This window comes from Agelaius tricolor, unplaced genomic scaffold, assembly GCF_023055355.1.
Source record: "Agelaius tricolor isolate 1412-34295 unplaced genomic scaffold, bAgeTri1.0.p SCAF_23, whole genome shotgun sequence".
NCBI classification, from domain to species: Eukaryota; Metazoa; Chordata; class Aves; order Passeriformes; family Icteridae; genus Agelaius; species Agelaius tricolor.
Window position 1 is genome coordinate 3,579,423 of NW_027269283.1, and position 27,404 is coordinate 3,606,826.

At 42.5% G+C, this 27,404-nt stretch overlaps 1 long non-coding RNA gene across 1 annotated transcript in view; it reads left to right on the top strand.

Annotated features, from left to right (window-relative positions):
* The window catches only part of LOC139599544 (uncharacterized), an 81,864-nt gene extending 70,757 nt beyond the window's left edge, over positions 1-11,107 (top strand). Inside the window, exon 3 of the long non-coding RNA XR_011682258.1 lies at positions 10,973-11,107. This is a non-coding gene — a long non-coding RNA (uncharacterized lncRNA). The remainder of the gene's footprint in view (positions 1-10,972) is intronic.
* Positions 11,108-27,404: the final 16,297 nt, after the last annotated feature.

A 27,404-nucleotide genomic window follows, 5' to 3' on the forward strand; every position in this document is an offset into this window, starting at 1 on the left:
CTGTTTCTCAAAGTGCATGGGCAATGGAGATGTGAACATAAAGGTAGGAAATTGCTTTTAATCATTAATAACTTGCACAGGGACCTTGTAGTACAAGGTGGAGTGTCCACCTTTGTGCTGGATAATGAGGATTTGTTGCAAAAATTGTTGTGCAGAGGTGTAGTGGAGGATTGTGTATGCAGTTGTTGTACTGACACTGGCATCCACAGCAGCTTGAAGCATATGCAAATGAAAGGGAAAATACCTGATTAACAAGGGAGCTGTGTTATTGTCAAGTACTTTAGCAGAAGTGCATCAGTAGAGACAGGATGTGCTTCAGCAGCAGTTGCCTGTAGGGCCTTTAAAGTTCTTAACCCTTTGGAGCAGGGCCTGAAACAACTCATCCTTCCCTGGTTCATGGAGTATTCTGGTTTGACTGGGGCAGAATCCCGATTTTCACCAGTAAGAGAATATCCATTTTCACCAGTAGGAGAATTTTAGTGGCATTAGGAGCTGTACACTGTTGTATTATGTAGGGAATTTATACCCCAAGAAAGAACATGGAGTAAGTAACAGGAGAGGTGATGTGAACGGATGGAGTCCTCAGAGAATTGTGGGAGGACATTTGTTCTGGGCTGTAGTGAAGGGACACAGGCTTGCAAACACCAAACCAGGCAGGAGTTTGCTGCATGCCTGCCTTTAACCCCAGACAGGCTGAGGAACCAGCCCAGCTCTGTGTGACTGAGCAGGCTTGGGCTGAACTTCAGGGCTTGGGGTTAATTTTTTTCCATACAGAGGTAATTTTTTTCCCCAAAGTATCCCAAATTAAAATGCCCCTAGTTCTGAAGATACCTGAAAGTGTATGATCAGAAAGTTATTTCCTGCTCCCCATCACTCATAGATGGATAGAAGCCCAGTGACTTGTTTCTTTGGCTGCCCAAGATGATTTTGCACTCTCAGGTCTCCATAGGCCTTTTAGGATCATTAAACCATCCTCAGGATCATTAAAGTCTTTGGTCTGTGCCCATTCATGACATGATAAAGGTAATTATTTGAAAAGGTACAAGGGGCTCTGGCCTCTCTTTAACCAGATATGAAGGCAGTGTGGTGCCCGTGTGGTGCCATCCTTGCCCAAGAACGGGGGCCATAGTGGAGAGCTGTCCCTTGGTAGTGATAAACTGGTTTATCATGGCATCCACTCCCTGACTTGGAAAACCTCCAATCTAAACAGAAAATCAAACCCCAAACTGGAATAGGTCTGGGAAAATGGCAGCTGATGTGACTCAGTCAAGACCTTGCAGCAGCGTTGGTGGCAGAACCAGAGCTGAGTGCTGGAGCCTGGTGCAGAGGAGATTGCAATGGATTAATCTGCTCTATTCCTTACTCAAAAGAGTGTGGTTGAATCTCTCTACTGGTTCTGCTTTATTTTTTTAGAGATTGAGAATAAAGAATTCTGTACATGGGCTCCTGGTGGTTGGGTGGTTGTTCTGTTTTTGCAGTAGAGACACATTAGGAATGGCATTCACACCAAGGCTGGTTCTTATTGGGAAGGTAACTATGAAAACCAAGTGGAAAGTGTCTCTGGTTTGCCTTTTACCTAAGATGAATTTCAGTTTCTCTTCTTAGGCTGAAGGAAAAAAAACCTAACTTTGTTGAATTTTGCTAGAGAAAAATGAAAAAAAAATTGTATGAGACAGCATTCTACATTTTGTTTGAAAATGCTGTAATTCATCAGCTAAATAATTTATGTAAAAAACACCAGGCTTTGGTTTTAGAAAAGATACTTGGAGTCAGAACACAGTTGAACAAAACTCAGTAATCTAGAAGTGAAAACATTAATTCATTTCCACACACTATATAAATCCATGTAAACGATAAGATTTATTTCTTTTATATTTGGAGAAGGAAGGAACTGTTTAATTGGAGAAAGTTCAAACCTTGTGGTGATAAAACCCACGTTGTTGCATGTACGAGTAGTGTGTGTGTCTGTGATGTTGTATTGCTTTCCCTTAGGTAGTTTCTGTAGTCCTTGCTCAATGTACATATGCTCTTTAAAAAGAATAAAAGAGAATTAACAAACTTTCATAGCTGTGTTGTACAGCATATTTTGTATGATAGCATTTCATTTACACACTTACTAGATTTCACTTACTAGATATTTTCAGGTATGGCTGCTCAGTACTTAGAAACAATTGCAGTGGCTGTGCAAAATTAAACAAAAATGCACAATTAAGACCTAACTCTTTCAAGGTCAGGCCTTACAAATCCACTGCACTCATCTGTGCTAAGAGTTGGCAATGGAACTTGAAAGAAACATGTGACAAACATATGGAAAATATATTCCTTTGTTTTGTACGTTTAAAAAATGGATTATACTCAACGTGCTACTGCCTTTGAGGGCTATAAGATAAAACGTTGCAAGGTTCATTGATTTCAAGATGGGAATCCTGGGTACAGCCCAGATGGAAGCCTGATACAAAAAGCTGCTCCTGTCTTTGAACATTATTAGCCCCAAAGAACTGAAATTCCTTTTAGGTTTCTCCCCACCCACTTTAAAACAATATGTGTGCAACGAGTTTCCACTTGGTTTTGTTCCTGGGCTGACCTGCAGTTTAAGCACTGAGGAAAATGGGGTTTAGGAAAAGATTGATTTACAAGTGCTCTTGATGGCATGGACAGTGAAGGATTTGGGGAGGTGTAAATAACCCATCTCAAACTGCTCCAGAGCAGCTGTTCTGGTGCTTGTAGAGAAGATGGTTTAAGGAGGTTGTGTCCCCCATGGGCCTCACTCTCACTGACATCTTGATAATTCTCTTTCCTTCCCCTGGTTGAGCTGACAGTCATTTGTGGATCTCATCCCTGAGTTAGATCTTTGAGGTGATCATGTCTAATATCTGCATTCCACTTACCTCTTCTCATTTTATGAAGTTTATTTATATGTGGCACCGTTTCATAGTGATTCCTTAGAAATACTTGCACTAACAAGTGTGGGTGGGAGGGCAGCTAAGTGTGGCAGTGGTGGTGCTGGTACCAGAATCAACCCTCAAACTACACCTGCACTATTTTGTGACACTTTTGGACTCATAAATCAGCTGCTCACCAGGCTGGTGTTTGAACAGTGTGTGTATTCCTGTGTAATGATGAGTATCTCCAGGAGCAGGGGGTGAGAGGGGCATGGCAGGGATACAGTGAGCCCTGGCATCCCAGGAAGTGTCACTGTCACAGGGAACAGGGCACCCATGGCACTGCAACCCAGGAGACACAGCAGCTTCTCCTGGCACCCACAGGAACAGCCCCCCTCCATCCCCTCTCCTGCCCTTCCTTTGGGAAGCTCCCACTTGCTCCTCTGGAATCCTGAGTGGAGGCAATTCAGGCAGGAAAATAGTTTATTAAGCTTATTTTCATATTGGTTTTGCTCCCTGAAGGGCTGATTGAAGGGGTTCTGCAGTTCATTCAGGTCACCTCCCAACTAAGAGGGAAGTGGGACCTCCCTTTTTGGGGTCTGGGTTCAACCACACATGGGTAGGATTAGCTCAAGCTGCTAAATTGTTCTTAGCTGAGACGCTGGTGAGCACAGAGGCTGAAAAGATGCCTTAAAATTGAATTTTTCTTTCCTCCTCGCAGACTTGCGCCAAATAGGGAATGGAGAAATTGGCTCGAAAGCCTTTGTTTTTTCCTGCTCGTTTTCTGTTATTTGTTGTTTCTCTTTTCAAGTAGACTTCCAGGCTGAATGCAATTTTCCTGTGGGAGTAGATGCCGAGTTCTGTCTGTGTTTTCATCTCCATGGCTGACAATAATAAAAATTCCAAGCAACTTCCCCCCACATTCCCTGCTTTGCTGTTGTCATGTTTTCTGCTGGTTGACAAAGTCACCTCTGTGGCCTTAATATCTGAGTACATTTGTTTTGCAAAGTGCTGGGAGCTGCATGGCTTGTTGATGTTTTCAAAAGCTGTTGATACACTGCATGTTGCACAGTTAAGAATTTAGGAATTTTCCACTCCCACTCCCCAACTGTTTTTTGGATTAGTGTTTGTGTTTCTCTAAAGCACCCTGCAAATACCTCCTGTCAGGAGGGGATGGGAAAGAGGCTGAGGATATCAGTAAGGCAGCCTGTATTTCCTTGAAATATTACTTGTCCACTGGGAACCTGAAGGAAAATCATCCCAGGAAATCCTTACCTGTGCACAACTCTTTGAATGGAAGTAAAATCCCAACCCTCTTTGAAAGGTTTATTTTGTGGAGTTGATTTCTTCTCTTTTCCCACTCCTCCCTTGCCTGTTTCCTCCTTCCACCTATTTTAAAGTATGACTGGCCTGATCACTAATTTGTTTTACCTGTTTGAAGATGGAAAAAAAATACCCAAGAGGAAAAAGTCACTCAAGAGATGCTTTTTGGGGAATAACTGAGAAAACAGGAATAGACTTCACTTTAGCCTGCAACTGATGTGTGGCTGGAAGAGGAGCAAAGTCTCCTCTGGCCAAAGGAAGGAAGAAAAGCCAGATTTGGTCTGACAGTTTATTCTAGGTGGTGTTGCCTGGACACTGCAGTAGCAAATCACCTGTGAATAAGGAGGGAAGGGAAGACAAATCTCTTTACTTGAGAACACTGTCATGTTTTTAATGTAGGCTTGGTTTATTCAACTGCTTTTTCATGGGTATTGGTCTCCTTACACCACAATGTTATGTGCAGCTTATTCATCTTGGTTATCTGCTCTTGCACACTAGTGTGAGATGCTTTTGATGCTGCAAGAGGAAAGGCAAGGTGTTTGGTGCATCTTGAGGAATCCTCAGGAGCCAAATAACATAGCTCCCTCTAAACATTAACTTCTGTGCTCCCAAGTCCTGATTTTAAAAGATTGCATCTTGCAGAACTGCCAGACCATGAACCTTGCCAAGCGTGAGCTTCTACACGTTTCCAAAATAACAGGAAAAATAAAATTGGCTAAATTAACCAATGAACCATCTTCTCCTTTACTATTACCAAGTAATAGTAGTAAACATCATTAAAACCATTCACTTTTTAGTCAAATATTGTGTGACTAAAACCACAAAATACATCCTGAAAATGGAGTTCCAGGCTGGATGCATATAATGTAGTAGTTCAGAAATTCACTGGCCTTCATTTCAACCCTGTGCTGTACAAATCAAATTGCAAATGAAGTCTGCTTCTGTTGGATGGTGCCAACCATCTGATAAGGAGATCTTGGCTGACTACTCCTCATGTGTCTTAAGGGGATATAAGAAATGAATATTTTTAATTTTTATTACGCTTTGAAAATGCCATCTTTTTATGCCTTATAAAAACTACTTGATCAATTTTCATCTTAAATCAATTATCACATGGCCTTTTCTCTTTTCTGCAGAATGTTTTTGTCTCTCAGAGTTTATCTTAATAATCACAAAAAATCCAATGACCCATAACAGGATTCACATTGTTCCTCATAATGTTTTACAATGTATACAATTTGGAGATGTCTGGTTCTGAATGGGGCTGTTGATTGAGAGTCATTTAGGATGGTTGGGGCATGAAGAATATGAGCAGAAAGCTGGTGGAATATCTTCATTTCCAACCAGGTCAGCATTTTTCCTTGCCTCCAGACCCTAAGCTGCAGTTTCATTTTAAGTTTCCCTTGGTGGCTGTTCTGCTTGGGCTTCTGTTGTAAAAAGCCAATAAATACATGGAGTTTTGTTATTTTAAAGGTGGTCTGGCAGTGCAGCAGTGCAGGGGCGAGGGGATGCTGGGCAGGGGAAGGTGGGTGTTGCCCATGCTGACTGCACCCCTGGGAAATGGAGTGTGAAACTGAGAGATTCGTGCCTCCAAATGTTCTTGTTCTCCATACCTTGGGCTCAAGAATCTTGTCTGAGTTGGAAGTCAACCCCATTCATGCTGCACTGATTTCTGTGCAGTGTTAATGACTGTGAATTAGCACAATGGTGAAAGATATGTAGTTTGCATCATGCATTTGTTAAATTTCTGCTTGGCTTGTAAAAGGAAGAGAGATTATTTAGTAAAAATGCTTTATTAAAAAATATTATTTTAGAACCAAGTATTTCAATTCCATAAATGGATAATTATGCTGATTATTAAATGTATATATCAATTCTATTAATGGATAGTTACACTAATTATTAAATGTTTGCTTAGTGTCAAAGTTTTCTCAAAGTGTGTGCCTGCCATATGCTAATGGCAGCCTGGTTAATATTATTTATTCCAGCCTACATGTTCTCTGGCAATATGAATTCATAGAAGGAATTTTGTGTGCATGAAAAGTGATGTGTATTCAGAGCAAGTAATTTTTCAGTTTCCCGTCGTGTGTTGGAACCTGGTTTTGAGAACTGTGTTTCCTTATTGCGACTGCAATCCCAAATTGCTGAGTTTCTTACAGCACCAGAATCCTGGGTTACATAAAGGGCTGTGGATGAAACCTTCAGTCAAGCAGAGCTGGGTCTTTTAGGTGTTTTACCCTGCATTTTCTAACAAAAGGAACCAAGTGAGAAGGGGAAGTAGCAAGCCAAGTTCTGAACAGCAGAACTATGGGACAGGATGTCTCCTGGATGATTATCATCATTATCAAAGTGTAATTTATCCAATTAGCCAATTCCATTAAACAGCTTCGACTGACTCTTCTTCTCCTGCCACATTTTAATGTGTTTATATCTCAAGTGAGTGAAGGATGTATTGTTTGACATGACAGCTTGCTTTGTGTGCAGCTATCTCTTTATTTCAACCCACTGACTGACAAAAGGTAGGAGTGGGTCTTTTTGATGTGGTGTAGGGAATTATTTCTTGATTTGACATGCTAATTGATTGGGGATTTCTTATTATATTAAGGAATATTCATCCTGAATTGCTCAGCAGAACAGCATTGGTGCATTGCAACAAGAGGATAAAAATGAGGGATCAAAAAAAAGGAGACATATTTAAGCATACATTTCTGTGCTGTGATTGTTACACATGGTTAATAATCTTTTTGCCCTCTCCTCTTGTTAGCTTCAACCTTGTGCTTCTGTTTTCTGAAGTGGCTTCAGAGCTTCTATTGAGAGAAAGTGGAACTTCTAAAAACAATTTTAAAATAGTGCCAGTTGAAAAATATGAAGTGGGTTCATGTAAAAAGTTGACAATCTGCATGTTTTCACTACAAAACTGGAGTAATGTTTTGAATTTCAGATTTTCCCCTCTCTTTTCAATGCCAAATAACAAATGGATGATAAAGGAAGAGAGAGGAGGAGCTCTTTGGTAGGGAGCTTCTGGGAAAAGAAATATTCACACCTCCCAGCTGGGTGAAATCTGGTATTGTAGCATTACTGTAGGTTTAAACTATGTGATCTGGGCAATTACATCCTTGTCCTTGAAATTAAGGTCATGAAGTCACAGACTGATTTGTTTTGGAAGGGGCTTTAGAGGTTGTTTCATTCCAACCCTCTGCCATGGCAGGGACACCTCCCACTGTCCCAGGTGCTCCCAGCCCTGTCCAGCCTGGCCTTGGGCACTGCCAGGGATCCAGGGGCAGCCACAGCTGCTCTGGGCACCTGTGCCAGGGCCTGCCCACCCTCACAGGGAAGGATTCCTTTCTAATATCTGCTCTAAATAGAGACTGTCAGTTTAAAGCTGTTTGCCCCTTGTCCTGTCACTCCAGCCCCTTGTCCAAAGTCCTTCCCCAACTCTCTTGAAGCCCTTGCAGGCACTGGAAAGTGCTCCAAGGCTCCCTGAAGCTTTCTCTTCTCCAGGCTGACCATCCCTCACTCTCTGTCTCCAAAGATGTGGCATTCCAGCCCCTGGAGCATCTCCATGGCTCCTCTGGACCACAGCAAGTGCAGCCAATGTATTCTAGGTGGGGTGGAAATAGGAATACCAGTGAGGACTAGGGCTGTCAAGGTGCAGGGGGCAAGCAGAGGCTCAGCACAGCATTTAGGAAAAAAAAAAAAAAGAACAAATGAATTGAGTTGATTCTTTTTATGGAAATTTTTCTTTAGGGAGGATGTTGCTGTGACTTCTGGAAGGAGCTGGATATTCCATCACGTTCCTGTGTTTCAATAAATGGAAAATACATAGTGATGATGACGCTGATTGTTTTTAAAATGAAACTGTCTGTAGTTATCTCTAGAGATAATAATCCCCTGCTGGTTTAGTGCTTCCTTGATTTGGTTTGTATAAATCTGGAGGATGAGACATTGCAAGGCTGTGTCAGCTCCCCCACGCCACCTCCCAGAGCAGTGTCTCATCTCACCCACCTTTCAAAATATATTCCCTAAATTAATCCTAGAAGGTTTTGCTGGTCTGCTTTAGCTCTCTGTTTAACACTGGACCAAAAACTTGAACACAGAAATCTTTTCTCCCACTAAGTTTTTACTGGAAACTAATTAATTGTGACCCTCTGATTTGCATTGCACAGGAGAGCCTGTGGCATGTCTGAATACTGGGGGCTTTTAGCATCTCAGAGGGCAGAGCAGCTGCTGCCTGGCATCCAGGCACTCCAATAGTGCTGTGCAAAGTGGGTGGCGTGGATGGATGGTTACTATTTCAGAGGTTTTTTTCATTTGCCTGAGTGCTGGTGGCCAAGTGTAAAGGAGAATATTCAGAATTTGTAGGTTTATGTTGGTTTTGCATATAGAAGCCTGGGTAAAGCAGCTTTTACTGATGTGACAATTATTCCTTTCTAGGAACAGGTTGGTCTTGCTTTTAATTTTTTTTTTAAATCCAAATATCTGAAATTACTTTTCAATAATTTAGATTTATTATTTGCAATTTAACAATATAGAAAATGGGAAAGAAAGTGGAGAGAGGGTAAATATACAAGTTTGTTGCTTATAATGACAACAGGATCTAAACCACATTTGCCTAGCTCCCATTCTTGATAGTTACTTTGAGACAATTGTTTTACAAAAGATTTTGTGCATTTATTTCAGGCATGCATCATGATTTACATAATTTTTGGGCAGAAGTGCAGCCATGGATTGGACAGGGTAGAGGACGTCTGGAATGGGATTTGTAGAACCCAGCTAGAGCTCTTTTCCCCAAATTCTGTCAGTATAACAGCTCATTTCAGAGCCTAAATATGACAGTGCTTCATTGGGAGAATATATTATCCAAATATCAAGTTGAAAAGGGTGTAAAGTGTAATGTGGGGGGCAGCCACGAGGAGCAAACCCCCCAGAAGTGAGATGTGTCATCTTGGCAGGGTATGCAAAGCCACCAAGGGGTTAATCATCCCCCTCTCTGTATGAAATGACAACAAGCTCTTGGCAGCTTTCCCCATTCTTTATATAACACTTCCAAGCGCTGAAGCTTGTATCCTCCTAGTAATGCTTTTAATTTGTGCTCTGCTGGGGAGAGGCCAAGATTTAATCGAAATCATTAGAATGTCTTTGCTTGAAGTAGCTGAGTGCTTGTAGTGAGCTGGAGGAGGTTACTTCAGAATAATTAAAAGAAATACATAAGGTCATCGTTGGTGTCTGAGCTATTCCAGACACCAGGTTCAAGGGGGAAAGGTTGAGTTTAATGACAACTCCTCTTAACTTAAGTAGGATGCTTGCACAGCCACATAGTTTTAATGATTAAACTTTGCCTTTTTTCCCTTCCCACACACCTGCCCAAGTGACTTTGTTTCCAGCTTCATCCCAGTACAGCAAAGATGGGCTTGAACCAAAGTCCAAGAGCCAGATTTGTCAGAGCTTCAGGGCTTTGGGGGCTCCACCACCTAGATCCAAATCTCAGTTTTCTGGTTTATCTTTTATCTCTAAAATGGGGTGAATTTCAATGTGTCTGTAAGTGTGCACGTACATGTGTGTGAGAGAATGTGGTGGTGTGTGTGTGGATGTGAGTGTGTATTATTTCCAATCTCAGCTGAAACCTGCTCTTGAGTTTTGATCCCTTCATTTCAGTGGGGCTATGAGAACACAGGTGCTGCTGCTTTCAGTGTGTATTGGTGTCCATGCATGGATTTTAGTCCTGTATGAGCCTGAAAGGCACTGCCATGCCCTGGGTGTGTGCACAGGGAAACAAACTGCTGGGGTAATTTAGAGGCATGATGCATGTGCTAATTGCTTAGTGTAAATTAGAACATTTCTTTGTTGATTGTATATTAGGCAAAAAAGTACTCAAAGGAAAGTTGAAAAAGATCCATATTTCTTGCACTGTACAGTCCTATTGTTGTGCAGACAGAGATGGAGGGAACTGGCAAGTGATGGATTTGTGTGAAAACTGTCTTTTTTGAATGACTTTTTATGCCTACATTTGAATACAGCCTCTTACAGCAGAGTAGGTTCAAATAATGAACTAATAGTGAATGTTAAAGATTTAGGGAATTGTCTGTGAACTTTTGACCCTGGGAATATAAGGAGGTTTGCTTTTCAGGAGAATTAGTCTAGCTGGGCTAATGGGTGCCAATAAGGGCTGTAAGCAGTGTGTCAGGGACCAAATCTTTTAATTAACCGCTGAATGAAAAGTAGTTTGGGAAATGCAATAAGTCAGATTCAGGTCAGATCAAGCAGAATAATATGTGGGCAAAGATGAAATTAACATACTAGGAAATGCAAGCTGAAAATCTCCAAACTTTCCTTATTAGACTGATAGAAAATGGGATTTACTTTGATTGCTTCAAGGAAATGTGGCACCGACTTTTACTGACTCATTCTAGCAAGGTTTAGATTCTCCTGGCCAACATCATCTGCAGATGAAAAAGATTAAACTGGATTAAACTGGAGCCATACCATGTCCAGCTTTGCAATGACTGTAATTGTGGTGCAGGCTGGCTCTGCACTGGCCTGTGCTCCAGTGGTTTTGTTCAAGTCTGGGATGCCCACAAAGTTACAACAAGGATTAAATTGCTAGTGAGCTACTGGATCTTGTCTTTCTTGACAAATAGTGTTGCCTCTGTGCTTCTTTGCATTCTCAATTTTTCTGAGTCTACTGTCTGTTGCTCTGACAGTGACATTTTAACTTCTCCTGGAGCAATTTGTCTTTTTGTCCTGTGCTTGTATCTTCCCTGTCACAGGAAGTCACAGAATCATTCAGGTTGGAAAAGACCTTTGAGATCACCAAGTCCAGCCCAGCACTGCCAAATCCACCACTAAACCATGGCCCCAGGTACCACCACATCCACCCAGCTTCCAAATCCCTCCAGGGAGGGTGAATCAAGGTGAGCTCCACTAATTATTAATACAACATGGGGTAATTGCATTCAGTATTGTCCTGTAGATGGAAGGATCTCGCTTTTAATTATACCTTATTAACAAAATTAGAAGGATCAGAACTACATCTAGAGAGTTTAGAAGGTAAACCAGTGCCTGTCAGCATATCATTACAGAGTAAGGTTTAAATTATTAGCTTAATTCACATCTAATAGGATTTTAATCCTATTCTGATTGTTCTCTGTGCACAGAAAGTATTATTTTATAGTACTATGCCTTAAATTTTGGTGTAGAAAGCTGTGAAATTAATGGGAAAACTACAAGTAAGCTTAGTGGGCTTTGAATTGATCCATTTTGAGTCTTTTCCATCAACACTAAAATTCAGATATGCCTTGAAAACTGTGATTGTGGGTCCCTAATTCCTTAAGTATCATTATCAACAATGGTAACGTGGCATTTGATCTGCCAAATAACTTATTCAAGCCTCCACTAATATCAGTCATCACAAACTACTTAAGTAATTTATTTAATTGGAAACTGCACTAACTTCAGTGTTACAGGCACTGCAGAGTAGTGAGGGATTCCATAAGATCAGAAACAACTTCCCAAGCCCCACTGCATTTCCTCCTTGCTTTCTGACTGGCTTGAGAGTTGCAAAGGTTAGCTAGGATAATATTTTTTTTTTCTTTTTAATTGTTGCAAGGTGCACTTCTTGCCAAAAAATCAAAGGGCTAAATTCAATTCGCTGACTTAAAATCAGTGCTGCTGTCAGCTAGGATACATGTATAATTGTTCTGCCTCTATGTTGTTGGGCTGGAACAGTTTCAAACAATTTACCAATCATGAGCAGGGAGAAAAAAAATCATTAGAAAATCAATTTCTGCTTAATTGAAGATCTTCCTTCCAAATGGGAATGAAGCAAGATTTATAACCTGGGATTCACTGAGTGTATAATGATGGCACTTGAGCCTGTCAGGGCTTTCATTTGTAGCTGTGGCATGGACAGCATTTACTGTTCCACCTGCTGTGGGTCAGCCCAGGGAGGACCCTGGCAGCAGAGGGCTGAGGTAGGAGCTGGGTGAAGCACAACAGGCTGTGTTTGCCAATCCAGGCTGGGAGATGAGGCATTCTACAGGGAGGAGGCAGAACAGCAGAAGGGAATTTCAAATGCATTGTTTATTTATACATTTCTCCTGAGTGCTGTGAGTGGAAATTACAGTGACTGACTCTTGGAGACACCCCATTGGCATCTGATTGCTGATGCCAGCTCCAAGGAAATCCTGCATCCCAGTGCCCTTGGGAGGCTTCATTCTCTGCCCCCAGAATAAAGGTTCACAAAGGTGAACTCCTGTCACTATTCCACGTGAGAGCTTTGCCACTCATTTCAGTAGGATCAGCATTTCACACCATCTGAAAACTTGTAGTCTCCTTTTCTTCTGTTGAAAACGGAGCAAATCACAATGTGGTTAAATGGCAGCAGGCAAGGAAAGCATAGGAAAATGAAAAACTGGTAGGAAAATTAGACTTGTGATTGTAGAGCCTTTCCCCTTCCTGGCTTCTCCTGCTGTACTGAGAAAGTGCAGCTCCAATCTCCTTTAAGTCCAAAATGAGTGGAAGAGAGTCATGGTGTAAATACCAAGCAAAAGCTAAAAGTGAATTTACCAAAGTTCAATAAACATAAAAATGATGAATTTAGATGTCATGTAATTAACTCAGAATTACATGAGCAATAACCAAGTAATTACACCTTTAATAATGCATTAAACTTGTCAGGAATACTTAGTCATTCAACTAGAATTTAACAAGATAGCCTATAGCAAGTTACAGTAATTAGATATCACTACTGAAAACATTGACAGTTCCTAATTGATACCTTTTATTATAAAGTTAAATGCCAAACATTTCTTTTGAGTGTATTAAGGAGTAATATTAGCTGTGTTTAAGACTATACTGCCTGCTCTAATAAATTCTATGCAGGTATAAAAACCAGCAACAAACAAAACCCTAAGAAAAAACAAATATCAGCTAAACCTATCAATCAGTTACACAAATGTGGTTCAAGTTCTCACTCCTGTAATTTAAATTACAACCTAAGAGAGGGTGTTCCCTGGCAGCTCTGTCAGCAGCAAAGGGAAAAGTGAGGTGGAAGAAAAAACTTAGTGAAACAGATAAAGAAAATAAGATTTACATCACCTGAAGGATGCAGGTCTTTGTGGGAATAAGGCACCCTGCAGCCTTTGCAAGAGTGGAGCAGGGAAAATAAACAACCTCAGGACTTTGTAAATGAGCTTTAAAAGCAGGACTCAGGCTTACTAATGACTAAATCAGATTGTTTAGACTACAGGAGAAAAGGTTTCAGAGAAAGAGATGGAATAGAATTGAAACTATGTGTTTACTTGCTGCTTCTAAGTGTGGGAGATATTTCTGCTGGTTTTGTGTTGCTCAGTCTACACAGTAGGCAAATAATTATTTTTAATTTTTTTTCATTGTAACCATGCCAAGAAGTAAAGTTTGTTCCAGGGGAAATGGAAAGAATAATGCAAAGAAAAAGTAAAAAAATATTTATTTGTCAACTTTAAATGTAGTTTTTCTGAATTAAAAATGCATTCTTTAATTCTATTTTATCAAAAAACCTTTTTTTATTTACAATTTTCTTATTTACCACAATAACACCCACATTTTGCCTGAATTCACAAAGATTTTTGTTTTTTTGAAGTGTATCTCTTTAGTGAATTTCTGGAGAGAGAAAGTATGCAATCTTACTCTGGATATGCACTGGAATCTCTGATGCTTAGTGGAACCATCTGTACTTTAAACCAAACTAAGCAGAGATTGATGGTGTCTGTGTGAAGCAGTAGAGATCAGCTGGAATCATCACATACATCTTTTGTCAATTCTTTTTTTCATCTGTATAATTACAAGTCTTATCAAGCTGCATGCTGAGCTATGGCTGATTGTCAATAAGACCTCTCTTGATTGCATTGTATATAAATATTCCGTGTCAATCTCTCAGGATGCAATTCCAGGGGCCAAACAATTGTGCCTCATTCCATGGATACAAGGTCCTGGCCTTTTTTGCTACAGTGATAATCAAATTAATACCCAAAACGGGGGGGGCTCAGGGTTAATTCCCCTGCACCCTAATGTTCCTCTGCTCTGGTCTGTGGTGGCTCTGCTGAGCCCTTCTCTCCAGACACATAACATTATTCATGAAAATGAAAGTACTACATTTATGTTTACATGATCCTCAGCCAGTTGCATGGCAACTGGAATTGTCTTTACTTTTATGCATATTAAAAACACGCAATAGATACCCTTTCAATAATTAATTGGTAATGAATGTAGAAGTTGTAGAATGATTTATCCAATGTGTGTAGGCTTTATCCAGTGGTTAAACTGGATAAACAAGCTTTGTTTTTCTTGTTAGGACTTGTTTCACCAAAGATGTTCTCAAAAATACCAGGCAATAAACAAAACCCATGAGGAGCTGAGTGACCTGGGCAGTGTCAAGGCCAGCCAAGTGTGTGCGTTTGCAGGGCACAGGACAGAAACTCTGGGCCAGAGCAGACTGCAAAGTCTATGCTGTGAGGGAGGCAGCAGTGATTTTCAATCCATTTTCACCACTTCTGATGCTCCTGACACCCACCCAGTGCCTGTCTCTCTCTTTGGACTCCCCCAGTGTGCAGGTTCCTCCTCAAAACAGTTGACACCAGAACAGAGATGCTGTGGCTTGAAATAGCTCTGCAGGGTTTTCTCTCCTCTCTTCACTGACTATGACATAAAGGGTTTCCATTGCATGGAGAAAGGGAGCAGTTGTAGATTCAATAAATATTTTTCTTGTTCCCTCTTGCTTTTTTCCTGGCCAGTTCCAGGGGAAAAGGAAAAGGTCAGTTCAGCTGTGTCTGCATCACTCAGTAATTTCAACTGTCCCCATCATACCATTGGGCTTCTCTCAATAGAGATTTGGGATTCCAAAAACTGCACTGGCTGGGACTGGACAACCTTTCCTCCTTGTTGGGAATGTGAGAAGGACTTTTTCTGAACAAAGTCAGAGGCAAACATCTGGTTTCTGCATGGTTTTTATACTTGCTTTAACAAAAGGTGAAGTAAGAGGTTTCTTTACTCTCCAGAAGTCTCTTTTGTATTTATTTAACCAGAGCAGAGCCTGAGGGATGCTCGTGCTCTGTAGAAGAGTTGTACACCTGCTTGTTTGGCCTTGCCAGCACTCCCTGAGCTCCCCAGAGAAGTCAGGCACTGCCTTGCTTGTCCCCTTGTCTGGGGCATGTCTGGAGTCACCCCTTTGTCCCCACGAGGATCTGCTCATAGATCTGCAATGGGCACAGAGGAGTCCTGCCCTTGTGAGCAGCAGCAGGATGTACAAAGTGTTCAGCTGATGTTTCTCCCTTCCTGTCACCACTAATGCAACAGAAGGAGTCAAACACATTGTTTTATTTACATATAAATATGTATTTTATTTCCATATAAATATCACGTGTGCATTTATATCCATGTAACACACACAAACCCCTTTGCTCATATAGAGGCTCTTCTATCACACATGACTTTGGGGTTTGAGGTTCCTTAAAATGAGGTGTTCCCAGCAGCTGGGATGGGAACCCACCAGCAAATCTGCATATCTGCTCCTGCAGCCCCTCAGGTGGGGGCACAGTTACCATGGCTGCAGGATGCAATCATGGCAAGTCAGATAAATGAAGGACACTATTGATTGTTCATTTTTGCACACACCATTACATGCACACACTTCTGAAAATAAGGCTCGGGGCATAATTGGTTGCCAATGGAGCTTCACCAAGTTGGCTGCATACATTTGGTTTCTCTTATTTTTGCATTTTAGAGAGCTGTTCATGCTGATTCACAGAACCTGTCTTAGGACCTTGAATTTCCTCCTGGATGTTTCTCTCTGCATAGCTCTTGTGTTATGTACCTAAAATGGATGATGTGGTCAGCCTTTTAGATATGCTGGTTGTGTTCTGCTTTATCTCTACAAAGCAAGGAACTGAGAGTTCCCCAAAAGGCTTTCCAAGTTTGTTCCCAGAAACAAAAGCACAGGAATTTTTTGAAAGCTTGAGACAAGATATGTGTGGAGGCAAATTTGACAAAGCAGTTGATGAGTTTGCTACTGAGCAAGTTGCTGGGGGAAAAAAAAAGCAGATTCTCTCTTGAAAGATTACACAGAATATTGAGGACTCTGGTGTTGATCCTGAGGGCGGAGTTGCCTTGGGTGCTCTCCTGGGCTCTACACCAATGTGAGCAACCTTGAGCACTGAGGCCCCTGTGTTGTTGCAGTTGTCCCAGCTGCCAGCTGATGAAGTGACAATGGGGTGTGATAATTTGCCAGCCAGTGCTGGCTTACAGAGCCACTGCAGCCCATTAACACTTCCTAACAATCCCCTGTGGCTCTGAAAGGCATTAGAGTAAGGACTCAAAAAAGCTGAAGCCCATATGAAGTCATGAGTGTTCCTGGGGCAGCAAAATTAGTTAGAGACTTTCAGATGATTTTTTTGAGCCAGTTTGAGGCTGGGAGACACATGTTTAAAGAATTTTCTGCATGAAAGGCCAGCACGTTGTGTATGGGCTGTATATGAGGGGAGAGCCTCTGGGCTGCTGCATGAGTGACCTGCTCATCTTCCCTGGTGCAGAGAGGAGAAGGGGTACAGTGAAGATGGGAATGATCCAAAGGAATTCAGAGATAATGGGGGACAGAATGTCTTAATTGAGACATCCTTCCACTTCTATCATTGAAGTCAAGAAAATGGTGCATAGAAGAGTTTCTCTAGAGCTACAAAAGTTAGCCCATCATTTTTGTCATACATTACCTGTATTCAAGCTGCTGCATGAATTATCCTTTAATGATGTGCACTGTATAATAACCTAGATAGATAGATACACCTTAACTATTATCTTTTCCAAATGGTGCAGGAGCACTGGTGCATTACACCACAACTGAAGCAATCAGGCTGCAGATGTTTGGTCTGGAAAGGTGCAGAGAATATATTTCCCATTCCACCTACTCACCACAAAATGTTTCCAGTGACTTACTTAAGACCTAATGAAAAAGATCAAAAAGCTGTACTACACTAGAGGAAAAGAGCAGGAGAAGTCAAAGTCATCAGCAGTGTCCTAAAGCCTGAGAACTGCAAGCAACTTGCTGAAATTCCCAGAAATCCTGGGATGCTGGTAGTGCAAGCAAAAAGTCGTGAGTGATTGCTATCAGTAGGGTTTGGAGGAAAGCTCTGTCCTTAATCCAAGATCTTGTGATAAGCTGAGCTCAGTGCACACAGGTAAGATATCCCAATGGGTAAATAGTGTCTCTAATGTTACTGTAGGTCCTGATTTGCCTGTCTTGGTGTCCTGTTCTAGATGGGGATCAGGGAAAAGCAGTAAAAATCCTCAGAGTCAATTTTTCCTCCTTTGTGATCCTTGCAAAGTAGTGGAAGACCTGAAAGATGGGATTAATCCAAAGGTGAGGTGGGCATGCTGTGAAAAGGTTTAAAGTAGCATATTTATTATGTCCTTATTGAAAATATTAACCTTTGGTGACAGGATGAGAGAAGTGAAGTTAGGATGACCTGGCTGGTTTATAGCTGTGTAACTGCACAATCTGTACAGATATCCCTGCTTTGGATAGCAATGGGAGTTTTCAGTGTCCACCAAAATCTAAATTTCTGTCTTTGTCTTATTAAAGCCCTGACTCAGCAGATCCCTTCAGCATTGCTTTGCTTTCAATTACATTATGCACAAACTGGCTTAAATGCTTTGGACTCCCCAGTTTGATTCCAAGTGAGACAGAAAATGGCAAAATTTAGAACATGGAACCAATAGGTGCCTTAATCCCCTGATGTCCTTGGTGCCAAGTCGTGTTTCAAATCTGGCCCATGTGCAAAAGATCCTCTTCCCTTTTTATAGTTCATTTAGTCAGGGGTGTTTTTGACAAAAACCAGCAAAATATCCTGGAATTACCTAACGTGCTTGCAAGGGATTGTCCAATGGTTTGTGCAGCGTTCCTGTGCAGGGGTTATATAAAAATGTTCTGTTGCTATGTGAACTGGAGGTTTGTTTTGATGTAGCATCAATACCCAGGAGGGGAGAAAGGGCTGGGGGGAGGGAAGAGAAGGGAAGACACTGGCGTGGTGCCAATCTCTGGAGTTTTTTGTCATGATAAATGGCTCACAAGGAGTCAGCATGACCCGCCAAGTAAACCCAAATGCTCTCAAAGAGCCGTGGGCTTCAGATACTGCTGACAGAAAAGTACTCCTTATCAGCCTTTTTGTTTAAACACACAGGCAGGGTTGCACACGTAAGAGATGTGCAGCAGCAAGGGAGAAGCAGGCCAGCAGAGAGGACTGTGCTGGCAGATAATGTCCACCCAGATGTCCACAGTTGATTTCCACCCACTTTGACTTCTGCAGAAGCTTTGCATTTCCCCTCAGCTACACGCACAGGTCACAGCAGATCCCCTCTGCTGCTGCTGCCTGCGGTGGATGAGCTGTGGAGTACAGCAAAGGCTTCTTTGGTTTCTGAAGGGAGGAATTCACATTCAAAGCTGTTGACTGAGATGGGGGCTCATGTTTCTCTTGTACCTGCATCAGAGGCAGAGCTTCTCTGCACTTGGGTTGGTTTCTGTTTTGTCCTGCTTTTTGGTTTTTTGTGTATTTGACTCAAGTGAAAGGTTTGGGATGTACAGCTTTGAAAATTGATTTCATATTTATTTCTGATATTTTTGCTCCTTATCCACTCTCTCCTAGAAAGTGTCAGTCTTGTTCTGTTGGGCAGGTCAAGACATGAGCTCAGTGGTGGTTTGGGGAACGCTTGTGCACCACTTACATCCCCTGTCTGATTTTATGGAAATCTGTCTGTAAGTGCAGCCCCCACAATGCCTTAAACAGCCTTTTGCTAACAGAGACTGTAATGCACTCAATTTACACTTGCAGGGAACAACTACAAGGACAACCAAAGTTATAATTAATATGAAATAAGTATTCCCCAACAGAACAGTCTTAGGGAATTGATGAAGCTGAAGAAAACTACTTTTCTCCAGTTACTCTCAGAGGGAATTTCAAAGCAATGGAAAATGTTCAGGAGAATATTCAACTATAAGAAGACATGTTAGAAAGATCCTACCCTTAACTGAAAGCGAATCATTCAAATCCTCGAAACCTAAGGAGGAAGAAACAACATAGATTGAGAAATTAAAAATGTCAACCAGAGACAGAAGATAAAGGGATTGAATCATGAGTCTTCCACTGTTTGGGTGAGTGTAATCATCTCTCCCTTATCCACTTTGCTGTGTATACAAAGGACAGGCAACGGAGGAAATAAGAAGGACATTATGAAGCATAAGTAGTCACAGGACATTTGAAAATACTTCGTATTTTAATAGTAGCAACTGTGAGCAGAGTGGATTAAATAGGTGCTTTGGTGAATAGCTGAGTTAAATGATCTGCAAGCCCAGAGCTGTGAAGATAGAGCCCGGTGTGGCGGCAGTGAGACGGGCAGAGCTGGCAGGAGACATCTCATGGGGGAGTGAGGGGAGCAGAAGGAGCTCTTGGAACAAGCTGTGCCTTGTATCCCTGAGACAGCTCGGGGTGAGCTGGAGCCTCTGCACGGTGCAGTGAAGCTCTGGAAGCAATGCTGGTGAGGGCTGCAGGAGTGGTGTAGCTACATCAGCTTTGTGCCAGGGATGGATCGCTCACTGAGCCAGTGGGGCTGATCAGCTTCTCTTCCTGGGCTGGAGTGAGCTGTGCCAGAGCTAGTGAGGGGGTTTTGTGCTGTCCTTTGCTGTAAGGTGTTGATGGGTCTGCAGGGATTGACCATGGACATGTTGGGATCAGGCTGAGTCCTCTGTGGTTCCCATAAAGTGCATGGAGTTAATGGAATCATGGTAAGCACAATGCAGACACAAGAGTTAATGCTTGCAGTCCATACCTGGCTTTTGACTTGACTGACTTTGTCATGACACTATTTATCTCTTTGTGCATCTGCAAAATGAAGATGGGTGGCAGCAGGTATCAGCTTTCTGCATGATTGAAGAGAAATGGGGAAGAGATTGGAGAGATATGGAAAAGGAGAGTCTAGGAAGCAGGTTAACACAAGTGGGTGAGGCTTCCAGGGATGAGGAGGTGGCTTGTCTGATGGGGTAACCAATTGCTTCCTCTCTACTTAATTATTGTTGCCATCAATGTGAAGACCCAACAGCTGAAATACATATTTGATTTTGTGAGTGGGACTTAAGTAGACAGAAAATCAAATTGGAGCCAGAACTAGCCTGAAGGCAGGCACATCCTAATGCAAAAAAATTTTTAAAGGGATTTGAGCATTCCCTGTGGCACAGCTTCCTTGTCCCGCTGCTGCTGATGCAGCATGGACTGGTTTCCCCCAATTTCCAGGAGACCAAAGAAATAAAATACTGTTCTGTCAAAACCAAAGTGCCTCTGGGCAGCAGATGAGGAGGGTTTGGAGCTCTCTATCTTTTATTGGTTTTATTTTTTTTCCCTTTTCCATCCTGCATTTGCTCTTAAAGAAATTGTCATTGAGGGAGGGAGAAGGCAAACAAAAGTTGACTTTTGTTAAGCGGTGGAGACTTGGCAGTTGTGTGGAGGTCATGGTGCTCAGTCAGTGTCAGCCTCCATTCCCCAGAGTTGTATCCTGTAATGTATTTATTTATCATTACAGACGGCCAAAATTTTTTTTTCCCCTTTCAGTTTGTTCTGTCCAAGGCCGCAGGGTTCCGACAGAGATCAACAGCATTCCCGCAGTGATGAAGCAGCTCGTCAAAAGCTGAATTAGATGTTAAATCTTTCTGAAGTGGGGAGGAGGAGGAAGGAGGGGAATCACATTGTGCTAAGAATTTATCATGTGTTGTTTCCTGTGAGATAATGTATAGGAGAAGATTTGTTATGGTGCAAGTTTCAAACTGCTGTTTCAGGGCTACAGTGTCTGCCAAGCTTATGATGTATTTGATCTTTTCTGAAAGTCCTTCTTTTCCTTTGCTACCTTTTAAGCAGACTTTCTTCCAGGTAGGTAAACACTTGAAATGTTTCATCTCCTGAAACACATACAGGTGAGCACTAAAATTTGCATGGATAAGAGGAATAAGCAGAAATAAGCTAGATTAAACTGTGAGGTCCTGTGAGGCTTCAGCTCTGGACAGAAGGCTGGGTGCTCAAGTCATCCTGAGCTTTGCAGTTGGATATGTTAGACAAGCTGTGCAGGTGTGCCTTCTTGTGGAAACCTATGAATTTTGGTACAGACCCTGAGGAAAACAAAGGCTTGATTTGCAAAGGTGCTGCAAAATGTGCCCAGCATTACTTAAAGTCCAAAGAAGCAACAGCCTGATGGTGCTTCTGAAAACATTTATTGAGCCATTCTGCATCAGTGACCATCTCTTACAGTGCAAGCCTCTTCCTTGGGACTGTGCATTTGTAACCTGGTGGAAATACTCCTTGTGTTCTTTCTTTCCTCATGCTCCTTTTATCCTCAGAAGGACATAGGGCTGAGCCTCATTTATGTGTTCTGATATAGTAGTGTTTGCTATTTGCAGTTGTTGAACAGGCAGCTCATGTCCCTTATTAATGGACTCTAAAATGCACCCCTTTTAATCTAAATTGAGAGGGGGAATGTGTCCAAAAGATTTTTCTCTCTGAATAAGTACATTGGTGTAAGAACATTTGGGGTAAAATTGCAGCTTTGCTGCAATTCCTCAATAAAATGTCAAGTGCAATGATAGATGAACGGGCAATCCCAAAGTTTACTCAATATTGTTTTGTTCCCAGTATCTAGGTCAAGATATTTCTGGTTTGTTCGAATCAGAGTTTCTACAGGTCTTAAATAACACTGTTAACATTATGAGTGGTTTAGTTATCAGGCAGGAAGGAAGCTTATTGATCAGCAGGAAAAGCACTGTGTGCATATGAGCCATCTCTTCCTGCCTGGCTTTAATGAATCTGAAATCCAACATCGGACTTGGAAAGTCCCTTGTGATGAGGGGTGTGGGAAGGAAGCTTCCTCCTGCCTCAGCTGCTTGCCTGCTCTTTACCAGAAGCACCTGAATTACCTTTGATGAAACTTTTCCATAAAGTAATCCTGAAAGTGTGATCTACTGTGTACTTTGCTTAGGAGCTACTGATGTGCAGGGGGAAGTCAAAAATTCACCCACTGTTGAATGAATTTGGGCCCTGGCTTTGGGTTTAAACCCAATCTCTGTACTATCAAAGTGCTGGTTTGGCCTCTGGACTAGGTGAATGTGCTTTTCAGATGCTGGTCCCCTCCTGAATAACCACATGGGGAAAACACACGACTGCTTTAAGCCACCAGGCTCAGAAAACACCAGCAGGTACCCAAAGTGTCAAGGGTGAACAATGATATTGTCACCACAACCCCTAACTTCATCCAGGGTTTGGGTCCTCAATCAGCATCTCAGGTTGCTCAATTTGAGTACAAGGACCTTGGAGGTAAAATCCAGGAAAAAAAAAAAAAAAGTTTTCGCTTTTCTAGGCTGTCCTAGAAGGAGCTTTAGTCCATCCTTCCTTTTGGAGGTTTGTGATGTTGCCAAAGAAGTTCAGGGTAACCTGTCTTTGTTCAAAGCAGAAAGGTACATAAGCTGTGGCATCATCTTTCTTAAGAATGTATCCCATCTTTCACATTATATTATTTACAGAAAATAGGGCAGTAGCATGAATCCCTGAGTGAGCATCATCATCATGAGATGAAAGAAAATCATGGTGTTTCCTCTGCCCATTCACTCAATGAAACTTGAATTCTGCCTGTGAAAGCAGCAAGGCTTTGACAGGAGGAGAGGTGAAGAGCGGGATCTTTCTGGGGTATGGCAAGTGTTAATTGGAAGCCCTCTGGCTGAGAAGTGGAATTTCTGCAGGAGTTGAGGATTGCTGAGTAACTCAGTGAAGCAGCAGTGGCATTGCTGTGGTGGGGTTTGGCTCAGAGGAGGCCCCAGCAGCAGGCTCTGGGAGGAGCACACCCACCTGGGAGCGCTTGGTACTCACCTGCAGCTCCTGCAAGGCACTGGGGGACATGAACACCCTTTTGTGGAGTGCAGGCAGAGCTGGGCTGAGCTTGGTGTGCAGCCCAGCTCAACTGGGGACATGCCCAGATGCTGATGGAAACAAGGATGCATAAAGGGTTGGGGATGGGGAACATCTCCTGTTCCAATGAAGGCAGCCACAGGGCAGGTTGTGCCATGTGGCTGGGCTGCTCTGACAGTTCACCCCTGCCAAAAGGGAGAAGTGTCTCTGTACCACCCAGCTTTTGGTAGAGCCCTGCTGGACCAGTTCACCACACTGAGTGCAGAGTGGGGAGCTATTCAGAGCAAGTATCTTGTGGGGCTTCATCCTGCCAGGTGTTTGCAGAAGGCCACAATGAAGCAGGAAAATGAATCCTCCTCTGCCAAGCAGTTTTGTTTACCATGTGTTCCTCTTTGCAGTTTCTGAAGGATCTGGAAGAAATTACCAGTGACAGTTGTGAGAGGGATGGACTCCAGCTTGGCGGGGTTGGTTTGTGCTTTGTTACCACATTGCCTCTTCCTAGCAAAGGGGATGTGCTGGTGGCATTCCCGGATTTCTTGAGCTCTCATGCTAACTCTGGTAAGTGTGTAGAAAGGTAATTATGAGCATCATACAAGAAATAGCAGTTCAGGTTTTTTTTTTTTTTTTGTTTGCTTTGGTTTGTTGGTTATTGCAGATCTGAGTTTCAGGCTGGAAAATGCCTCTGTAGCCCACTTGGATAGGAGTGTTGTATTGCTTTTCCTGGTTCTTTATTTGTTCCATATTCCTTTCTGTTGTGTCAAGCTGCCCAGCCTGTGCTTTTGGGCAGGATCTGGTCCTGCCTGTGACACTGCAGGTCACACAGCAAAGCCTCCCTGGAAAGGAGTGTAACTGTCACAAGAATGTGCTTCCAGTGCACAGAAAAGAAATCCAATAGAAAAGTGACATGATAAAAGATAAGCCGTGTTAAACAAAGATGTTTTCTGTGTATCACAGCCAGACATGGTGTATTTCATAGTACAGCAGAGCACACTTCATCAGAATCCCAGGGAAGAAGCAGACCTGCTAAAAGAATAACATTTTGGTGCCAGGGAAATTATGCATTTAATAGATCTCCGCTGGATTTTGTAGAGAGATTTGCAGCTACATTCAGCCTTGGCTAAAATGTGATAGCAACATGTTGTAGGAGCCAGTTCCTCCTCAGGGCTTCCTGTTACAACAATGGAGCTGTAAATGGTGTTATGGAAGTGGCAAGTGTCAGAAGGCAGCAGGATGTCATTGCAGTTGGGAGGTGCTTTTCATTAACTGGCCTGTTCAAATGCTGAGCTGTCCAGGAGAAAATCCTGTCAGGTTGCTTTTCAGATGCTTGGAGGGAGGAAGTTTGACTGTGCTCTACATGCCTAGTTGCACTGGATCCTGATCCTCATCCAAATCTACTCTGGCCAGAGCAGAGCCTCAGGGACAGAGTTCTTGTCCTGCATGCAGCCTCCCCTCACTCCTGGCAGCTGCTGATGGGATGCAGCTCTTGCTCAGAGGCAGGATGGATGGAAGGGACAGGCTTGGTTTTCCTTTAACCTGTCTCCTACTGGCAATTCTTGTCCAAGAGAAACCTCTTCTCAATGTATTGAACAGAAACCCTTCTAAAAGTTGACAGCTTTGAATGACAAAACATGGACATGGTGTTTTGGTTTTGAAAAATATCACCTACAGCACGTCAGAGTGACAACTGTTTGCAACCTTTTGGGCACTTCCTTTCTGCAGCATTCAAAAGAGTAAAGAGCTCATCCTCTGTCACTTTTGTGAAGGGATGTCTCTAGGAGAACTGAGACTGTCTCTGAAGAGACCAAGCTGCCACTAAAAGATTTGTGCATTCTGACTACACAAGAAGAAAAGCCAATTTCATAAAGGTGTGTCTCACTCCTCTGTCCCTGCCTTCCCACACTCCAAAGGAGACTGAAAGGAAAGAGGATGCTAGGTGGGACAGTGGATGGTGGGACAGTGGATGGTGCTCTTGGCTGATGCCAGCAGCAGAAGGACACAGCCTGGTCTGCCAGGACAATCTCCCTTGTGGTAGAAAATCCTAATGGATTCATTTTAATTTAGGCTTCAAAGTCGATAAGTTGGTTTTCTCTTCCACATTCTACTCTTTGAGTGATAACTTGGCTATTTTCTGCCTGTGGAAGGAGGAACTGGTTGAATGAAAGTATTTCATGATGTGTGAGTGGGAGAAGTCCCGGTGCCAGGGGTGGCTGGGGGCAGGGGCAGCGTGAGGAGGGGAGCACTGGGCAGGGTGGGCTGTGGGTGCTCTCTGTGCCCATGGGGGGCTGAGGGGGAGTTTGCACCCCCAGCAGTCACCACCGGTGCTGCAGGACCTGCCCTGTGTCTGCAGGCTTGCGGGGGAGGCTAAAATAGTTCTTGGCATCAAGTCTTGGATCTTGGAACCTCTTTGCTTAATAGATTGCTCTGTCTCCCTAGTGATAGTGCTGCAGCTGCAAGCCACAGAGGCATTTTGGCTGAAGTCCTCTTGGTTTAAAGGAGAGAATACTGGCTAGATCTGCTCAGCAGCAGCATGACTGAGTGCTCCCTTTCCACCCTGGCCTGGGAGAGTCCCAGTTCTGCTAACCTGAGGGACACATCCCTTCATGTCCCAGCCTCTGGAGATGAGGGAAACAGTGTCTGCAAAAGCTTTTGGTTTATATAGAAAGATTTGAGGTCTCTGCCCAAGAGGCCTTTTTTTGTGCTTTTTTTCCCTTTTGAAAGTTACTAAGTTTATTTTTGTCTGTGTGAGTTGGCCTGGTTTTTTTAATATATGGTAAAGGTGGCTAGAGTCCTGCATAGACACTTTTTTATATTTCATATAAACCTAAACAAATACATTAAATAAAGGTCCTTTCACCTCCAACTTGATGGTTCAAATCCAATCGTGCTTGGGAACAGAAATGTTCAAGCAGTAAAAATAAAACATCTCCTGATTTATGAATAGAAGTGTCAAGCTTTGACTTGCTGTGATTACTGGCATCACATTATTTGTGAACATTCAGACAACTGCCAGAAATCCACGAAACACATTTGTGAATCCCAGAAGTTTCATAAACTTCAGCCTGAGTGGTGATTTGCTTTCTGGTGGATAAGTGGGCTGGCTGGAGTTGTGTAACGAGGCCAGCTAACCAATGCTCAGGTCTCAGAGTAATAATAATGAGTGCAAAGCTCTTGTTCCTGTTGCCCAGCAGAAAGTGGCAATTCTGCTCCAGTTTACACCAGACAATTGCCATTTGCTCTGGGGAGATGTTGTTACTGGTTTGAGGAAGCCAAGGAAGAGGGGATACAACCCGACTTTCAAACCTTACATTGTTTGCTGGGGCAGCTCTTGAGGGGGAAAATATTAATTTATTTGCTTCAAGGCTGAATTGTTCAACTGGAGAAACCACAGCAGTGGTAACTCCAGGTAATGCTTGTAGAGAATAGGAGGTGGTGGGAAATGGGGCTGTGCTTCAGGGCTCTGTGCAAGGCAGAGCACATCAGCGACTCTTTATTTGAACAATGTTCAAATGCCTTAAAAAGCATGGGAATTCAGCAAATCCATGTGGATTTTGCACCAGGAGAAGAGATGCCACAATTAAAGCCTAAATTCAAGGCATGCTAAGATGACTCTCTCCCCAGCAGACCCTGCCTTGTGCCTATTTCCAAAAGCAGTGAGTGAATCCCAGGCTGTGGGAATCTTGGCTCAAAGCAATGGCAAGACGTGGCCTAGAGTATTGCAGAGCTACTCTAAGACTAATTGTACATGATATTTTGAACATCTTTTAAGTGTTCTTTTCCTTTATGTGAGTCTTTATGTTCTCTCACTGCTTTCTCTCCATCTGCAGAAAGTAAAATTTAGAAGAGGTTATTATAGCAGCTTTGTCACAATATATGGTACCTGCTTGGGGAAGTGACAGGATAGGGACAGCATGGCATAGCTTGCTTCTGCAACCACTCTGCATATGTGAGACTTTAAAACATTATTTGCAGTTTCTGTTGGTATTGTAAATAATAGATCAGGTCCACAATTTATTTGCTGAAAGTTCCATCAGATGCGGTGCAATTAACAGACTGTAATCATTAGGATTTGGAGAGAGGGTGACATATCAATTTTTAACTGGTTTTCCTCTTAGAAACACATCCAAGTAGTGCTGCCTCCAGAGGGATATGCACATGGATGAATGCACTTTGTGCATGCCATTTTATACACATTCTCACTTTGCTTTCCAAGTATTAACATGTGTAAATCCCTTTGGCA